The sequence below is a fragment of the Rattus rattus genome, chromosome 14 (genome assembly GCF_011064425.1).
Source record: "Rattus rattus isolate New Zealand chromosome 14, Rrattus_CSIRO_v1, whole genome shotgun sequence".
NCBI lineage: Eukaryota > Metazoa > Chordata > Mammalia > Rodentia > Muridae > Rattus > Rattus rattus.
The window spans coordinates 46,232,113-46,253,030 of record NC_046167.1 but is presented as its reverse complement, the minus strand read 5'-3'; the positions used below and the strand labels follow the sequence as shown (position 1 = coordinate 46,253,030).

The 20,918-nt window shown below is 37.5% G+C and overlaps 1 pseudogene; it reads right to left on the bottom strand.

Moving 5' to 3' along the window:
- Positions 1 to 2,768: 2,768 nt before the first annotated feature.
- Positions 2,769 to 7,721, bottom strand: LOC116883714 (annotated as a pseudogene).
- Positions 7,722 to 20,918: the final 13,197 nt, after the last annotated feature.

Sequence of the window (20,918 nt, the reverse complement as noted above, 5' to 3'; positions counted from 1 at the left end):
AAGAAATAAAGCTGAAGACACAGAATTAAACCGACACAGGTATGAACACTTGATTTTCCAAAACCATACCCTGTAAAAATAAAAATAGAAAATATATTCAACAAGTAGTGTTGGTCTAACAAGAAGTTGGTAGATAAGAAATTTTAAGAACTCATATCTAATGTCATGCATTAAAGTTAAAAGGGAATCAAGGACACCAAATGTAAATGTAATAGAATGTAATAAAATTGGGAAACAACATCGAACACGATTTTACAATAGACAACTTCTGAAACAAATATCAATGACTTAGGTACTAAAGTCAATAATAAATGGGACTCATGGAATGAAAAACATTTTGCAAGGTTAAGGACACCATCAATCGGACAGAATAGTAGCCTACAAAAGGAAAAAGATCTTCACCAACCCTTACTCTGACAGAGGACTAATATGCAAAACATATTATAGAGATAAAGGAATTAGAAATTCACAAATCAAGTAATCCAATTTTAAAAGGGGATACAGAACTAAATAGAGAATTCTAGGGCAAGGAATATCTAATGACCCAGAAGCACTTAAACAAGTGTTCAAGGTTAATCATCACAGAAATGCAAATCAGTACAATCTTAGATTCCGTCTTACACATTTCAAAGTGGGTAAGGCCAAAAACTCAAGGGACAGCACAAGTTGGTAAAGATGTGAAGCAAAGGGAACACAACTCCATTGATGGTGTGAGTGAAAATTTGTACAACCACTTTGGAAATCAATTTGGTAGTTCTAGGAAAATTGAGAATATAATTAACCCAAGATTCAACTATACAACTCCAACTCGTATACCCAAAATACTCCTCACAGCGCAACAGGGTCATTTGCTCAATCTATGTTCATAGCAGCTTTATTAAAAATAACCAGCAACTAGAAACAACCTAGATGTTTCTTAACTGAAAAATATATAAAGAAAATATACTACATTTAAACAAAAGAATAGTATTCTACTATTAAACACAAGGACAACCTGAATTTTGCAGGCAAATGGATGGAACTTTAGAATATCATCCTGAGTGAGTTAATGCAAACACCAAAAGATATGTATTGTGTGCAATTACTTATAATTGGACATTAGCCATAAAGTGCAAGATAACCTTGATACAATCTACAGATTCAAAGAAGCTGGGTAATAAGGAGGAAAGAAATGATAATGTGTAAATCTCACTCAGAAGGGAAAACTATCAGAGGTGGATGGAGAGAGGAAATTGGTTGATAAAGTGGTGAGAAGTGGTACAGAAATGACAATCAAGTATAGAGTATGGAGAGACAATAGAGGGCTTGGAAGTGAGGACTAAATTAGTGAAGAACATCTCTCCTGCTAGCAGAAGACCTGGGACAGGGAAGGCTCTTGTGAGTGTATGGGAGTCACCCTAGCTGAGACTCCTAGCATTTCAGGTTATGGAGACTGAATTAGCCACATCCTGTAGGCAGGTCAGGCTTCCAGTTGATGGAAGAGAATATCAACCCACCCAAACCTTTGACCCCCAAAAATGCACTGCATACAAGGTGCACAGTGATGATGAAACAGATATTGAGGCAATGTCCAAACAATTATTTGCCCTACTTGAAACCTATGCATTAGAAGAGAGCCAACCCTTGACACTATTCATGATATTCTGCTATGCTTGCATACAGGAAACTACCATAACTGTCTCCTAGAAATTTCTTCCAGCAACAAATGAAACAGATGCAGAGACCTTCAGCCAAGCATCAGGCAGAACACGGGGAGTCTTGTGGATGAGTGGGAAGACTGAATGAGCTGAAATGTGAAGGACATCACAAGACCTATGGAGTCAACTACCCTGGGCTATTGAGGTTCATAGAGACTGAACCAGGTGCTGAACCTATATGCCCTGTACATTCATAACAGACTTGCAACTTGGTCTCCAATTGAGTACTCAGACAATTGGATTCAGAATGACAGAAACCTTTCGATTCTTCAGATTTTCATGGCAGACATCCCAAGGGATTGTCAACCTTATGGTTTCAATACATACATAATATGAAGTATGTGACTTTTTACAAAATACCATAGAGAAAAAAAAAGTTGTTAAACAGATGGAAATGAAAACATGTAGAACATACCTATTACCATGCTCTTGAAGAACAAAGTTATAGTTGGTCTTATGACACATCTTTAAGAGAGCATCACTAACTGATATTTGTATCCTAAAGGAATTTTATTTTTTAAAAATCATTTTTTAGAAATATCACACATGAATTCAGTCTATCTTTATTATTTCCAGCCCTTGCCTTCTTTCCTCTAAGTCCTCTAGAGGCTGTAGAGTCAGAAAGCAATTGTATTGGATTGAATGTGCTTTCACTATTAACATTGTTTCCCAAAGACAATCTGAATGTCATGAGGCATTAAAAATGTATAATTCTGATTAGGATAATGGATTAGTTAAGGAGTTTTACACTTTCCTTAAATGCACTTAACTTTCATTACCTTCTATGAAATAAATTTGACTTTATTAAAGTAAACTTTAATGTTATTTGCTAGATTATCATGTATTGTTTATGATATATTTGATTGGGGTAGCCTAACTTTATTGATATATATTCTATTCAGTGGCCAGAAGATGAAAAGGATTTTTAGACATTTCTTAAGATAGTTTTTATTTTTCAAAGAGGAGACCCATTAGACCCACGCATGCAATTGAAATATGTACAATTAAAAGCAACTGCTTAACAATGAACTGGCCTGGAGCATTTTTAAAGCAGAAATGGTAAATTTGCACTTAGCAATCTTTCCCAGTTATGTGACATTTCAATGTTCTAAGATGAAACAGAGTGTACTTTGTATCGTAGTCTAGACAGTTGGATAGGTTAAATATTGCCAAAAATTTATAATTTTTGCTACTTGACTTAAGAATGAAAGATGTTCCTAGCTGGAGAATTCTTCCTTCATCTCTGCTGTAGGACATACCTAAAAATGAAAATGATAATCTGTTACTTGTTGATTACATTTTTAGTGTTCTGTTCTATTTCCTTCTGTGTCCAAGCAGAGAAATACATTCAGAAATGTGCTGATTCCTTCAAAGTTATGAGTTTTCATTATCTAAGCCAAGGGACTCTCAATGAATTAGACTTTTATAATCTGTGTTGAAGACTCTTGTAAATTTCTTCTAACATGTACTTAATTTCAGAGAAAATATGCCCTTTCAGAAGCAGAGGAAAAATAGAAAATTTCTGCTTGTTTCTTGGCCAATGGTAGATCTCATATCAGTTCCTCAGGAAATTCTTGCATATCCTTTCATATGTACTTCATGGAACCTTATATGTACTCCTTACTATGCTAGTAAATCCAATTTCATGAGGTCTAAATCTGACAAGTGATGAAGATCAGACGGTGATTTAATATGCAGACCCTAGGGATGAATGTGGTTCAAGGACCAGTACTATTTTCATCCAATCAGAAAAGATATTCACTGTGTTTCAGTCTGATCCCTAGGTGAGAAAACATTAGCAGCATCAAAAATGGTTGAAGATGCCAGCAACCTATTAGAGCAATGGTTCTCAAACTTTCTAATGCTGTGAACGTTTAATATAGTTCCTCATGCTGTGATGACCCCAAACTGTGAAATATTTTTGTTTCTATTAACTCAAATTTTGCTAATATAAGTAATTGTATTGTAATTATCTGATAAGCAGGATATTTGTTATATAACTCCTGTGAAAGGGTCATTTGATTGCCAAAGGAATCATAACCAACAGGTTGAGAAACTCTGTCTTATGGAATGATTGCGAACAAGATTAGATATCTATGTTTTGCTCTGGAAAGATGAGGTATTTCAGAATTGTTTTGTTGTTGTTGTTAATTCCCAAAACCCAATTATTTTGTGAGTGAGACTAACGAATGGGAAGTGCTCACCTTGGTGAATAATCACCTAATGTCATCCAGGAATAGTCTGTTATTCTCTTCGATCTCCTTTACTTTTGAGAGGAGAGTTTAAGGGGCATCTTGCATGGCACTCAGTTCAATCACTAGATGGTACAGAGGGCTGATCCAGGAACCCAAAAAATTGATCAAAGTTTTTAAATACTCTTTGATCTGTGAAACACAATTAAACCATTCATTAGATAATTTCAGTTAAGCAGGTTTGATACCTGTAATGTTTACATAAAGAAGGTGAACTGAAATATATATTTACTATGTGTATATGACACATGTATAGATGTTACATACTTTACAAGTATAACATTTAACCAATTGGTTTATTTTCTAAAAAGGTAAAAACAAGTTAAAGGGCTTTTCATGTAGCATTTTCCTGAGTTTAGATTATCATATTTTGTTCACCTTATGCAATTTGAAGAGCTTTCTTTCCAGTGAGCTCTTTCTTATTTGAATATTTATTCAATTTGTAAAATGGGTTTTGCTAATAATCAATAGGGATTAATCAGTTTTGACTCATAATATATAGAAGCTGGGTTAAATGGTTAAATTCTTTTTCAGTAAGGGATTCATGTACTCCATGTACAGGGGAAGAGATATATCATATTCTAAAGTAGAACTGATATGATATGTATAGTTTCCTGTCATAAATTTGGGCATCCTAAAGAACATAAACTATTATTTCACAGGACTACACTGCTTATTGGGTTTCAGTTATAGCATAAAGCATAATAGAAGGATAAAGACATAGGTAAAAATAAGACATAGAACCAGGACAGATTTGAAAATTAAGACAGGGGTTAATGTTCAGTAACATAGAGTGTTTATACCCATTAGCAACATATAGTAAATACAGGCCATTATTATTAATGATGGAGGTGTGAGTATATATCCATGGATAGTCAATTTAGCTCAAGGAATACTAAAACAGTAGTAAGTCAAATTTGGGTGGTTGGTCATTCGTAAAATACTATTCTCAAAATTGTGTATTTAAGCATGTGATACACTGCTTGGGGTATTTGATTTTATTTATAATTCAATACTAGAATATGATTATTTTCTATAATTTATCTTTATTTTTTATGAATAAATGATTAATATGTCAATCATAATGCTTGTAATAACTGATAATACTACAAACACAATATATTACTTCTAGAATTCTGTGGAAAATTCCGAAAGGAAATTCACTTCAATAATCATGTGTTCAGTTCCACTATTTGGGGGTTTTGTGAGAATAGAATGGCAGTAAGTTCCAGTTCTGACAACAGTCTCATCCTGTGTATTCAGTAGTGAACTCTGCAAATAAAAAAATCATTGTCCGGAAATCATAAATAAATTATGACCAGAATATTAATGCATTTTAATGAATTTCTAAATTTTAATGTAAGTAATTCATAAAATACATATATTAAGGTATTAAGAAACAGTCTGTCATGTAGTTTACTGTCCATACATTGTACCAGCAATTTAATTTGGTTTTCATTAATATTTGTATATTTAACTTCTTCCTTTTACACACTTTTCTTCACTTTCAAAAGTTACACCAATGATGGAAGACTTTGAAAGGATTAAATTTATGAAGAATTAATTGATTTAATTATCACCATTGTTTAGCATCTCAGCATATATCCATAGCACATATTTATTCATTTTCCTATTTTCTTACAATAAGTACTGATATTTCCTTACCCTGACAATAGAGTTATAAATTTACTAATTGAACATTAAAGTATATAGCTGGGAATGTTTATAATAGTTTTATAATGAAATTGTCTCACAAAATAAACCATTTTAAGGTAAATTCTATGCAAACTCAAAGTCATCAAAACATAAAAATATTAATTAATGGCATGTATTGAAATAGTCATTGTATGACTAAGATAATATTTAATTTACTTAAATATATGCTTTAGAATATCTTTTTTATTTCAAATAATCAACTAGCTCATGAAAAGTTAATAAATAACTGTGAAGGTTAAGTGTCAATTAAGAATAGGAAATACAAATACTGTATACTGCTTTTTCTTCTAAAGCACAATCATTGACGTGAGTACAATCATTTTTCTTATTGGAAAGCAGCTGGAAGACAGTAAGGTACTTACAAGAGTTGCAAATTGTTCAGATGAGAATTGGTTGTGGTTATGAGTCATGTTAAGGGGAGAAAAAGAAAATCTGATCATTAAAAATGTTATGATGTGTTTATTTTAAACAAAGATATATTCTTTTGAAGTCCATCATTTTGGAGGTTTGTCTCTTTCTATAGTTTCTTGTTTTTGACATTGAGAAATGACAGTCACCAAAAGGGGAATGAATACACTTTTATTCCTGCCCTGATATGGGACAAGCTTTTATCACTACAAATCTTTAAACCACTATTCCTAGTATTTTTTCATTTTCTTGAAAGACTAGATATTTTTCATTTCTCCCTCTCACTACTTCTTTCTTTCTTACTTACTTTCTTTCTTTTTTCTTGCTTTCTTCTTCCTTTCTTCCTTTCTTTCCTTTTTTCCTTTTTCCTTCTTTCCCTCTCTCTCTCTGCCCTCTTTCCTTCATTCCTTTCTTCTGTTCCTTCCTTCCTGCCTCTTCACATGTTTTACTTCATCCCTGTGACAAATAGATAGTTCACTGCAATGCACATCCTTTACTGTGTTTACCAAAGTGTACTAAATGAATATGGCTATAGAATTACATGATCCTAAATTCAAAAACAGGAAATGAAATTCTTCCCCAAGCACATTTTAAGAGTTTACATCATAGTTATTATTATTTTTTAATAAAGTAACAGAATATGTCAGTATCATTGGATTCTATGAAATTTCATGACACAGTGCTATTGGCCCTGATATTTTTTCAGTAGTTGGGGCATCTTTTACCTATGAAACTGTATTTTCTGATATTTGAATCATGATGTTTTGTGTGTGAGTTTCTAGTTCAGTTTATGTATTAGTATGAAGTTTGAGGTACATAAAAGCTTTACATATAATTGGTCAGCAATATTATGGAGGGTTTCAGCTCTCTGGATGGCACTATTAAATGTTTCAGGAGTGGGTTCCCGCAGCTGTCCTCTTCCACAAGGCATGCAGGAATTGATGCAGCTTTCTCCCACATGAGTAAGCTTGACATTACCAGCATCAAGAGTGGGCCTGTTACATAGAAATAAAACTCATTTAGGGATGTGTGTTAATCTAAGTTCTCCTAGGTCCAGGAAAGTTGTATTTGGCCAAAATTTTGAGTATTTTTTGGTTTTTTGGCTCTCTTGCTTTTGTTGTTGTTGTTGCTGCTGCTGTTGTTGTTTGTGGTGGTGGTGGTGGTGGGATTTTTTTTAATTTTCTATCTTCAGGACTACAGGACGGCCTATCAGAAATGGCACATAAAGCCACTCTAAATATTTTGGTAAATAATTGTAATTTTCTGAATAATAGTTTGTGGTATAGGTGATTGCATATTTTTGTGTTTTTTCAAAAGTGTTTCTGAATATTAAAAATGTGTGAAATTAACAGTAGTTCTGTAGATGTGTTTTAAGTCACTTATTAGATGGCTTAAGGTCTTTGGAATTGAAGTTCATTTTTTGTTAGCAAACTTTTGACAAATACAGTTTACCTCTAATGTCTTATTATTGGGTAACATAGAAGTTAGAAAAACTATCAGAACTCTTTATTCACAATCACAATCATGTTTCTTCTGCCTTGAAATAAGATTAACCAGATCCACAGATTTTACACATTCCATACTTTCCAATTTCTAAAACATTGTCCATTTGAAATGTATTCGTTGCTGTATAAGGGATCCTATGCATTGGAACCTGGATTATGATTCCCATCACTTCTACTCATTTGATACCAGGAACATTCCCTTTCCTCAAGAGAGAAGATGAGATAACACAGACTCTCACTGAACACTGCAACATGTATCAAGTTAAGGATTATGGAAACAATACAATTGTCTCCTGAATCCTTGTATAGTTTCTTTCAAGAAAAATAATAAAAGATAATATAATATCTATGCAGAATTTTACTCCTGTTAATATCTTTCATAACAGATAAAACATCAAAGATTTCAAAAAATAATTCCATTAAGATGAATTCACAGAACCATTGAACTGAATACTTTTACTAAGAGATGCACAGCAGTGGGGGATAGGGGTTTACTTATGGAAGTGAGGTTAACTCATTGGCAGCTCCATCACTGAGGTGTTCCTAAGCAGGATGTATTTTGTCTCTGGAGATATTCTTCATATGCATCCTACATTTAGTTAGTTTCCTATTCCTATATATTCCAGTGCATAACCCCAAGGGCATGCACAACCATGCAACAGCATGAAGTCACGTATAGAAACATTCATTCATCAATCATGTCTTTCTTTTTTCAAAGAATACTAACTGTTACATTACATCATACTCAACATGTGTTTTGATGGTTTCTCTTTGCTTGTTCCTACATGTGGACCTTGTGCAAATTACTTCTGGAATCTCTGAAGCCATCTCAGGTGCCTGATTAAAGATGATCATGCCAGATCATGAGGAAATCATTGTTCATGATGACTTCCTTAAAATCTTGCATTCTTTGCTCCATCCTTTTTCCTAATTTTTTGCTCACAGAGAAGTACTCTTCATTGAACATTTGACCACCATACCACAGTATTAGTAAAATATCCATAGTACTGGCTTCTGTGGAGTGTTTCTCTGTGTACTAACTAGACAATTGTAATAATCTGCATGCTTAACTTAGGTATTTTGAAATCAGTCTAAAATAAATGAGATATATAATATATAAAATATAAAACTCAATTAACTTCTCTCTAGTCAATATAACCTCTCAAAAATTACTGGACATTGGTTTAAAATAACAAATATATGTTGTTTTCTTGCAATTGCTCTTAATCATGTCAGAAGTTTTTAACTTGTACCAGTAACAATTGCACCATGATTTTCCTAATGAGTATATTTTAATACACTTACTGTTAATATCAGCACTTTTGCTATAGTACCACTGGTGAATATTCTTCAAAAGCCAGTGACATGGTGGCTTCCAGAATTTGGCATCTAGTCAAAATTGAGGGAGGTTCTAACTCAATGCCACCAGAATACCACCATATTGTTGAAATGGTGTGCTTGCTGCTTAAAAATGTAGGCAAACCAGTTCAGTCTAATATTGAAACAAAAGGAAATACAGCTATAAGAATGTCCTGAGGGATTTCAAAAGCTTACTACACCATATCCCTTGGGAAGATAATTCTTATATACAGGTAAAAATCTCAGTGATTTAATTCAATAATCAAATTGTACCCAGGAAACAGTTTTCCTATATGTTTGTATAATCTTTCTTTTTTTTTTTTTTTTATTAACTTGAGTATTTCTTATATACATTTCGAGGTTATTCCTTTCCGGTTTCCGGGCAAACATCCCTCTCCTCCCCTTCCTTATGGGTGTTCCCCACCCACCTCCCCCCATTGCCGCCCTCCCCCCAACAGTCTAGTTCACTGGGGGTTCAGTCTTAGCAGGACCCAGGGCTTCCCCTTCCACTGGTGCTCTTACTAGGATATTCATTGCTACCTATGAGGTCAGAGTCCAGGGTCAGTCCATGTATAGTCTTTAGGTAGTGGCTTAGTCCCTGGAAGCTCTGGTTGCTTGGCATTGTTGTACATATGGGGTCTCGAGCCCCTTCAAGCTCTTCCAGTTCTTTCTCTGATTCCTTCAACAGGGGTCCTATTCTCAGTTCAGTGTTTTGCTGCTGGCATTCGCCTCTGTATTTGCTGTATTCTGGCTGTGTCTCTCAGGAGCGATCTATATCCGGCTCCTGTTGGTCTGCACTTCTTTGCTTCATCCAACTTGTCTAATTGGGTGGCTGTATATATATGGGCCACGTGTGGGGCAGGCTCTGAATTGGTGTCCCTTCAGTCTCTGTTTTAATCTTTGCCTCTCTCTTCCCTGCCAAGGGTATTCTTGTTCCCCTTTTAAAGAAGGAGTGAAGCATTAACATTTTGATCATCCGTCTTGAGTTTCAGGTGTCCTAGGCATCTAGGGTAATTCAAGCATTTGGGCTAATAGCCACTTATCAATGAGTGCATACCATGTGTGTCTTTCTGTGATTGGGTTAGCTAACTCAGGATGATATTTTCCAGTTCCAACCATTTGCCTACGAATTTCATAAAGTCATTGTTTTTGATAGCTGAGTAATATTCCATTGTGTAGATGTACCACATTTTCTGTATCCATTCCTCTGTTGAAGGGCATCTGGGTTCTTTCCAGCTTCTGGCTATTATAAATAAGGTTGCGATGAACATAGTGGAGCACGTGTCTTTTTTTATATGTTGGGGCATCTTTTGGGTAAATGCCCAAGAGAGGTATAGCTGGTTCCTCAGGCAGTTCAATGTCCAATTTTCTGAGGAACCTCCTGACTGATTTCCAGAATGGTTGTACCAGTCTGCAATCCCACCAACAATGGAGGAGTGTTCCTCTTTCTCCGCATCCTCGCCAGCATCTGCTGTCACCTGAATTTTTGATCTTAGCCATTCTCACTGGTGTGAGGTGAAATCTCAGGGTTGTTTTGATTTGCATTTCCCTTATGACTAAAGATGTTGAACATTTCTTTAGGTGTTTCTCAGGCATTTGGAATTCCTCAGCTGTGAATTCTTTGTTTACTCTGAACCCCATTTTTAATAGGGTTATTTGTCTCCCTGAAGTCTAACTTCTTGAGTTCTTTGTATATTTTGGATATAAGGACTCTATCTGTTGTAGGATTGGTAAAGATCTTTTCCCAATCTGTTGGTTGCCATTTTGTCCTAACCACAGTGTCCTTTGCCTTACAGAAGCTTTGCAGTTTTATGAGATCCCATTTGTCGATTCTTGACCTTAGAGCATAAGCCATTGGTGTTTTGTTCAGGAAATTTTTTCCAGTGCCCATGTGCTCCAGATGCTTCCTTAGTTTTTCTTCTATTAGTTTGAGTCTGTCTGGTTTGATGTGGATATCCTTGATCTTGGACTTAAGCTTTGTACAGGGTGATAAGCATGGATCGATCTGCATTCTTCTACATGTTGACCTCCAGTTGAACCAGCACCATTTGCTGAAAATGCTATCTTTTTTCCATTGGATGGTTTTGGCTCCTTTGTCAAAAACCAAGTGACCATAGGTGTGTGGGTTCATTTCTGGGTCTAAAATTCTATTCCATTGGTCTATCTGTCTGTCTCTGTACCAATACCATGCAGTATTTATCACTATTGCTCTGTAATACTGCTTGAGTTCAGGGATAGTGATTCCCCTGAAGTCCTTTTATTGTTGATGATAGTTTTAACTATCCTGGGTTTTTTATTATTCCAGATGAATTTGCAAATTGTTCTGTCTAACTCTTTGAAGAACTGGATTGGTATTTTGATGGGGATTGCATTGAATCTGTAGATTGCTTTTTGTAAAATGGCCATTTTACTATATTAATCCTGCCAATCCATGAGCATGGGAGATCTTTCCATCTTCTGAGGTCTTTTCAATTTCTTTCTTCAGTGTCTTGAAGTTCTTATTGTACAGATCTTTTACTTGCTTGGTTAAAGTCACACCGAGGTACTTTTATATTACTTAGGTCTATTATGAAGGGTGTCATTTCCTAATTTCTTTCTCGGCTTATTTCTCTTTTGTAGAGGAAGGCTACTGATTTATTTGAGTTAATTTTATACCCAGCCACTTTGCTGAAGTTGTTTATCAGCTTTAGTAGTTCTCTGGTGGAACTTTTGGGATCACTTAAATATACTATCATATCATCTGCAAATAGTGATATTTTGACTTCTTCTTTCCGATCTGTATCCCCTTGACCTCCTTTTTGTTGTCTGATTGCTCTGGCTAGAACTTCAAGAACTATATTGAATAAGTAGGGAGAGAGTGGGCAGCCTTGTCTAGTCCCTGATTTTAGTGGGATTGCTTCAAGTTTCTCTCCATTTAGTTTAATGTTAGCAACTGATTTGCTGTATATGGCTTTTACTATGTTTAGGTATGGGCCTTGAATTCCTATTCTTTCTAGGACTTTTATCATGAAGGGGTGTTGAATTTTGTCAAATGATTTCTCAGCATCTAATGAAATGATCATGTGGTTTTGTTATTTCAGTTTGTTTATATAATGGATCACGTTGATGGTTTTCCGTATATTAAACCATTCCTGCATGCCTGGGATGAAGCTTCTTACTTGATCACAGTGGATGATTGTTTTGATGTGCTCTTGGATTTGGTTTGCCAGAATTTTATTGAGTATATTTGCGTCGATATTCATAAGGGAAATTGGTCTGAAGTTCTCGTTCTTTGTTGGGTCTTTGTTTGGTTTAGGTATAAGAGTAATTGTGGCTTCATAGAAGGAATTCGGCAGTGCTCCATCCGTTTCAATTTTGTGGAATCATTTGGATAATATTGGTATGAGGTCTTCTATGAAGGTCTGATAGAATTCTGCACTAAACCCGTCTGGACGTGGGCTCTTTTTGGTTGGGAGACCTTTAATGACTGCTTCTATTTCCTTAGGAGTTATGGGGTGGTTTAACTGGTTTATCTGTTCCTGATTTAACTTCGGTACCTGGTATCTGTCTAGGAAATTGAACATTTCCTGCAGATTTTCAAGTTTTGTTGAATATAGGCTTTTATAGTAAGATCTGATGATTTTTTGAATTTCCTGTGATTCTGTAGTTATGTCTCCTTTTCATTTCTGATTTTGTTAATTTGGACACACTTCTGTGTCCTCTCGTTAGTCTGGCTAAGGGTTTATCTATCTTGTTGATTTTCTCAAAGAACCAACTTTGGTTCTGTTGATTCTTTCTATGGTCCTTTTTGTTTCTACTTGGTTGATTTCAGCTCTGAGTTTGATTATTTCCTGCCTTCTACTCCTCCTGGGTGTATTTGCTTCTTTTTGTTCTAGAGCTTTTAGGTGTGCTGTCAAGCTGCTGACATATGCTCTTTCCTGTTTCTTTCTGCAGGCACTCAGCGCCATGAGTTTTCCTCTTAGCACAGCTTTCATTGTGTCCCATAAGTTTGGGTATGTTGTACCTTCATGTTCATTAAATTCTATAAAGTTTTTAATTTCTTTCTTTATTTCTTCCTTGACCAGGTTATCATTGAGTAGAGCATTGTTCAATTTCCACGTATATGTGGGCATTCTTCCCTTATTGTTATTGAAGACCAGTTTTAGGCCGTGGTGGTCTGATAGCACGCATGGGATTATTTCTATCTTTCTGTACCTGTCGAGGCCCGTTTTTTGACCAATTATGTGGTCAATTTTGGAGAAAGTACCATGAGTAGCAGAGAAGAAGGTATATCCTTTTGCTTTAGGATAGAATATTCTATAAATATCTGTTAAGTCCATTTGGCTCATGACTTCTCTTAGTCTGTCTACATCTCTGTTTAATTTCTGTTTCCATGATCTGTCCATTGATGAGAGTGGGGTGTTGAAAACTCCTACTATTATTGTGTGAGGTACATTGTGTGTTTTGAGCTTTAGTAAGGTTTCTTTTATGTATGTAGGTGCCCTTGTATTTGGGGCATAGATATTTAGGATTGAGAGTTCATCTTGGTGGATTTTTCATTTGATGAATATGAAGTGTCCTTCCTTATCTTTTTTGATGACTTTTAGTTGAGAATTGATTTTATTTGATATTAGAATGGCTACTCCAGCTTGCTTCTTCTGACCATTTGCTTGGAAAGTTGTTTTCCAGCTTTTCACTCTGAGGTAGTGTCTGTCTCTGTCTCTGAGGTGTGTTTCCTGTAGGCAGCAGAATACAGGGTCCTTGTTGCGTATCCAGTTTGTTAATCTATGTCTTTTTATTGGGGAGTTGAGGCCATTGATGTTGAGATATATTAAGGAATAGTGATTATTGCTTCCTGTTACATTCATATTTGGATGTGAGGTTATGTTTGTGTTTTTCTTCTCTTTGTTTTGTTGACAAGATGATTAGTTTCTTGCTTCTTCTAGTGTATAGCTTGCCTCCTTATGTTCAGCTTTACCATTTATTATCCTTTGTAGTGCTGGATTTGTAGAAAGATATTGTGTAAATTTGGTTTTGTCATGGAATGTCTTAGTTTCTCCATCTATGTTAATTGAGAGTTTTGCAGGATACAGTAACCTAGGCTGGCATTTGTGTTCTCTTAGGGTCTGTATGACATCAGTCCAGGATCTTCTGGCCTTCATAGTTTCTGGCGAAAAGTCTGGTGTGATTCTGATAGGTCTGCCTTTTATATGTTACTTGACCTTTTTCCCTTACTGCTTTTAATATTCTTTATTTTGTGCATTTGGTGTTTTGACTATTATGTGACAGGAGGAGTTTCTTTTCTGGTTCAATCTATTTGGAGTTCTGTAGGCTTCTTGTATGCCTATGGGTATCTCTTTATTTAGGTTAGGGAAGTTTTCTTCTATGATTTTGTTGAAGATATTTGCTGGTCCTTTGAGCTGGGAGTCTTCACTCTCTTCTATACCTATCATCCTTAGGTTTGATCTTCTCATTGAGTCCTGGATTTCCTGTATGTTTTGGACCAGTAGCTTTTTCTGCTTTACATTATCTTTGATAGTTGAGTCAATGATTTCTATGGAATCTTCTGGTCCTGAGATTCTCTCTTCCATCTCTTGTATTCTGTTGGTGAAGCTTGTATCTACAGCTCCTTGTCTCTTCTTTTGGTATTCTATATCCAGGGTTGTTTCCATGTGTTCTTTCTTGATTGCTTCTATTTCCATTTTTAATTCCTTCAACTGTTTGATTGTGTTTTCCTGGAATTCTTTCAGGGATTTTTGCGATTCCTCTCTGTAGGCTTCTACTTGTTTCTTAATGTTTTCCTGTGTTTCTCTAAGGGAGTTCTTCACGTCTTTCTTGAAGTCCTCCAGCATCATGTTCAAATATGATTTTGAAACTAGTTCTTGCTTTTCTGGTGTATTTGGATATTCCATGTTTGTTTTGATGGGAGAATTGGGCTCTGATGATGCCATGTAGTCTTGGTTTCTGTTGTTTGGGTTCCTGCGCTTGCCTCTCGCCATCAGATTATCTCTAGTGTTACTTTGTTCTGCTATTTCTGACAGTGGCTAGACTGTCCTATAAACCTGTGTGTCAGGAGTGCTGTAGACCTGTTTTCCTGTTTTCTTTCAGCCATTTATGGGGACAGAGTGTTCTGCTTTCAGGCGTGTAGTTTTTCCTCTCTACAGGTCTTCAGCTGTTCCTGTGGGCCTGTGTCTTGAGTTCACCAGGCAGGTCACTTGCAGCAGAACAGTTGGTCTTACCTGTGGTCCTGAGGCTCAAGTTCGCTCGCAGGGTGCTGCCCATGAGCTCTCTGGGGCAGCAGCAACCAGGAAGACCTGCGCCGCCCTTTCCGGGAGCTTCCGTGCACCAGGGTTCCAGATGGCATTTGCTGTTTTCCTCTGGCGTCAGAGATGTGTGCAGAGTGCAGTCTCTTCTGGTTTCCCAGGCGTGTCTGCCTCTCTGAAGGTTTAGCTCTCCCTCCCATGGGATTTGGGTGCAGAGAACTGTTTATCCGGTAGATCCCTTCAGGTTCTGGCGGTGTCTCAGATGCAGTGGTCCTGCTGCTCTTGGGCCCTCCTCCAGGGGAACCCAGAAGCCTTATACAGTTTCCTCTTGGGCCAGGGATGTGGGCAGGGGTGGGCAGTGTTGGTGGTCTCTTCCGTCTGCAGCCTCAGGAGTGCCCACCTGACCAGGCAGTGAGGTCTCTCTCCCACGGGGTCTGGGAGCAGAGAGCTGTGCGGGCCGGGATCCGCGGGTTTGGTACTCCTGGTAAACACAGGAAGTGCCCGGTCCTAGAGGAATTCTGCCCCGTGTGTCCCGAGTTCACCAGGCAGGTCTCTTGCAGCAGAAAAGTTGGTCTTACCTGTGGTCCAAGGCTCAAGTTTGCTCGCGGGGTGCTGCCCACGAGCTCTCTGCGGCGGCAGCAACCAGGAAGATCTGCGCCGCCGTTATGTGTGTATAATCTAACAGAATCTTTTTCATTTCTCCTTTTGTTAAATTATTTTATTTATTTACATTCCAAAAGTTACACACATTCCCATATACCTGTCCCAGAGTTTATCATTCCATCCCCCTTTCCCTTTGCTTCTGAGGGTGTGCTTTCCCACACACCTACCTCCCTACCTCATCACGGCTATCATCACACTACTTTGGAGCATCAAGTGTCTATAGGTTTAGGCACATCCTCTCCCACTCAGTCCAAATATGGTCTTCCTCTGCTACATATGTGCCATGGGCCATGGACTACCACATATGCTCATTAGTTGTTTGCTTAGACTCTGGGAGGTTATAGGGTTTCAAGTTAGTTGATAAAGTCATTCTTCCTTTGGAGTTGCTGTACACTTCTGTATCTTCAATCCTCCCATTAACTCTTCAAAATGGGTCTATGACCTCAGTCCAATAGTTGGATATAAATGTCTGCATCTGTCTCATTCAGATGCTGCTAGAGACTTTCAGAGGACATCAATATATTATGCAAGCACAATATGGCATCAGCAACAGTGTCAGGTTTGATGCTCGTGCATAGGATTGATCCCAAGTTGGGCAAGTCATTTGATGTCCTTTCCTTTAGTCTCCACTCCATTCTTTTTCCAGCATTTCCCTTAGACTGGAACAATTCTTTGTCAAATATTTTGAAGAAGAGTGGGTTTCTCCATGCCTCAACTATGTGCCATGTCTTTCTACTGGAGGTGGTTTCTTTAGGTTCCATTTCCCTATTGTTGTGCATTTTACCTAAGGTCACTCCTATTGATTCCTGGGAGTCTCTCACATTCCAGGTCATTGGGACACTCTAGAAGTTCACACTGCTCCCCCCCCCACTCCCTATTGCTGCATATCTCTATTCATTCTACTATCCTTCTGGGGATCTCACCTGTCTCTTCCTATGTTTATTCCTGCCTTCCCCCCATCCTTTTATCCTCTCCTACAGAGGTGCCTTCCTCCTTCTGTCTCTTGTAATTATTTTGGTCCTCCTCCAAAGTGAGGTCGAAGTATCCACACTTGGGCCTTATTTCTTTTTAAGGTTCATATGGACTATGTGTTGTATCATGGGTATTCTGTTCTTTTGGTGAATATGCTTTTATCAGTGAGCATATATTTGCATGACTTTTGGGGTCTGGTTTACCTTGCAGTGGTTAAGTGTACTGGCTGCTATTCCAGAAGTTGTGAGCTCAATTCCTAGCAAGCACATGGTCACTTACAACCATCTGTAATGGAATGCGAAGCTCTCTTCTGGTGCATCTGAAGACACAGACAATATCATCACATATAGTCTAGACTCTCATAGATTCTTTGACCTGAATTTAGTATCATTTTAGATTTTTCCAGCAAATGAGTAAATGTGTAGAGGTTGGATTCATGAAATGGAAGCTTAACAGAAGTTCAGCACTTCTGTAGACCTACTGCTACCTGCTTCAAGGCACCAAGGTGATACTGCATTCACATGAATATTAGTCATAGATTAGCAAAGGTGTTAGACAGCATGAACAAGCCTCAAGGATATATGAGTTGTTTCTTCCAAAGCACAGACTGTGTTAAGTAGCACGTACGGGATCATTCCTTTTTTTTCAAGTTCGTAATCTAAAGACATCCTTCTGTACTGTTTAGGTTGCTCCTCTTTAAACTGACATATAATCAGTAAGAGGTAGCATCCTGCTATGGGCCAAGAAGGAGCAAGGCCCATTCAGTTCTGCCAAATATGTTGTCTGTTCACAAGTCTTCCAACTTTCAATAGCCTCTTGCTTGGTCTTATGCTCTCTAGTTCTTTATCTGTCAACATTGTTTTAAGAAAGCACTCTGGTTTGGACTAGTAGTTTCCTCCCCAAAAACTCCCCTATTCTCAACAATGCAAGCTTATCATAATTTCCATAACCGCAAACAGAACACTGCAACTTAGATATGCAGATTTCACCCCATCTGCACATCCACCCCCAAGGTTCTGTTCTACATCAGAGAATTATATACAGAATTCTCTATGAAGGGGAGTTATGTGCCTATTGCTAGGGCACTCCTAGCTGCATCATATTTATGGTTCTTGATCTCCTCATTTTTGCACTCTTGAATTTTTTCCCTGGTGGTTTTAGATAGCCGTGAATTCTAGTCTACTTGAAAAACTGATGTAGACAGTTTCTTAAAGATTCCTTTAAGATGTCCTTGAGTCCTTTGCAATGTCCAGGCAGAAAGGCAATATTAGTCAAAATCTGTTTATTTGAAAAGATGTACTGTCCATTTAAGTCATCACTCTCCTCCAGCAGGGAAATAAATGGAAAGTCCTGTCTTATCTTCTATTCCATGGAGAACTATTATTCAATTACAGCCTTTCTGCTGCTCCTAAATATCACACCTTTGATCTGGTCAAAATTTCTGTTGGAAATTCTAGATTGGTCACAGTGAAAATCTTGCCACATTTGTCTTCCCATGAGTCCAGTTTTCGTAGGTTTTCTTTTGTGTATGTGTGTGTGCATGCATGTGTGTGTATATGTGTTTGTGTTATTGTATTAGCACTTTTCATGGGATATTTAAATCACGTTCCAGTCACTTCTTTTATACAGAGTCCCTTCTACTTCAAGTGCAATTTTATGCTGAATTGTGACTTCCAAGAAGATAATATACAACCTGTGTATTAAAAGATTTTAAGACCAGTTGTAATCTCTTCTAAAAAAGTGAATGTATTTTTCAGAAATGCAGGAGTTGAGATCTAAAACTACCTGATAAAAGTCTAAGGGCTTATACTTGACATACCTAAATAGGTGGCTTCTATTTAACTTTTAACTTAGGCAAAATGATAATTCTTTCATCAAAATTACATAACTATACATACTGCTTTGTTAAAAATTGGATCCTCTTTTAACATTTTTGTCTTCTAAAATCATCCTGTGTGTTTGTATGATTATCTCTTTTTCTAAATTTGTGTACTAATTTTTCTGCTGTGTATTTTTACTGTAGAATTTGTAAACTGTATAATGTAGCTGTTATAAACGTATTTTCTTCTACCACTGCTCTTTCTCTGTCACTGTCTCTCCCTCTCACACATAGGAATACAAAATTCCCTAACATTAAAATAACACAAATTGTTAAATTACATAGTAACATTACACTGTGAGCTATATGTGATCTTTACTAAAAGAGGCTGAACCTAAATAGCTACTGTGTTTTTCTGAGGCAGCATAACACATTTAAGTGGATGATATACATTTTAAAATGGAAATGTAAGTGATTAATCTATAGTTTGCTGAAATGAAAAGTACACATTTTTTTAAACTGATTTTTCTAGTCATAGGGGCAGTTGATCACAATTCCTTTCCCTTGTAAGTTCTGTCACCTGCATTCCAAGTGATAACTTTTTGTAGAATCGTTTGCGTTTTTCATAGGAATTTCTATTTTCTTTCAGTAGGTACTCAGGGAACCTGACCCATTTAAAGTGCATAATAATATTGGTAGTTGCAAATGACATAAATCATTTTCACTCACTGATACAAATGTACAAATAATTCAAGTTATTCACTAATATATTTGCTTTGATTTTTTATATAATTTTAGAATATTTAAAAATGCCCACATTTCTGACTCCAGAGGAAAACGCCTAAAGCCATCTGGGACCCTGGTGCATAGGGGCTCCCGGAAAAGGAAGCACAAGCCCTCCTGGTTGCCGCCCTCAGGGAGAGCTCAAAAGCAGCAAACCATGAGCAAACTTGAGCCGAGGGACCACAGGTAAGACCGACTTTTCTGCTCCAAGCGACCTGCATGGTGGTCTCAGGACACAGAAAGGCAAAATTCCTCTAGGACCAGACACTTCCGATTTTTAGCTGGAGCCCCAACTTTGTTGATCCCGTCTCACAGCTCACTGCTCCCAAACACCTTGGGAGAGAGAGCTCACCACCCAGACAGGTGGGCACTCCTGAGACTGCAGAGTGAGAGAGACCACCAATACTGTCCACCCCTGCCCACATCCCTGGCCCAAGAGGAAACTTTATATGGCATCTGGGAACCGGAAGATAGGGGCACTGGAGCGGCAGGTACCCCGCAGTCCAGACACTGCCCAGACCTGAAGGGACACAGTCAACACTTCTCTGAACCCATATCCCTTGGGAGGTAAAGCTAAACCTTCAGAGGGGCTGACATACCTGGGAAGCCAGAAGAGACTGCATTCTGCCCACATTTCTGACTCCAGAGGAAAACACATAACACCACCTGAGACCATGGTGCACAGGTGCACCCGGAAAAGGCGGAGCAGGCCCTCCCGGTTGCTGCCCTCACAGAGAGCTCAAAAGCAGCCCCCCCTCCCCGAACAACTTGACCCTCTGGAGTACAGGTAAGACCAACTCTTCTGCTCCAAGAGACCTGCCTGGTGGACTCAGGACACAGCCCCACAGGAACAACTTAAGACCAGTAGACAGAAAAGACTACACGCCCTAAAGCAGAACACTCTGTTCCCATAACTGGCTGAAAGAAAACAGGAAAACAGCTCTACAGCACTCCTGACACACAGGACTATAGGACAGTCTAGCCACTGTCAGAAATAGTAGAACAAGGTAACACCAGAGACAATGTGATGGCAAGAGGCAAGCCCAGGAAACCAAGGAACAAAAACCAAGACTTCATGGCATCATCGGAGCCCAATTCTCCCACCAAAGCAAACACTGAATATCCAAACACACCAGAAAACAAGATCTAGATTTAAAATCATATTTGATCATGATGCTGGAGAATTTCAAGAAAGACATGAAAAACTCCCTTAGAGAAATGCAGGAAAACATAAGTAAACAAGTAGAAGTCTATAGAGAGGAATCACAAAAATCCCTGAAAGAATTCCAGGAAAACACAATCAAACAGTAGAAGGAATTAAAAATGGAAATAGAAGCAATAAAGAAAGGACAGAGAGAAACAGCCCTGGATATAAAAAACCAAAGGAAGAGTCAAACAGCCATAGAGACAAGATCACCAAAAGAATACAAGAGATAGAAGAAAGAATCTCAGGACCAGAAGATTCCATAGAAATCATCAACACAACCGTCAAAGATAATGTA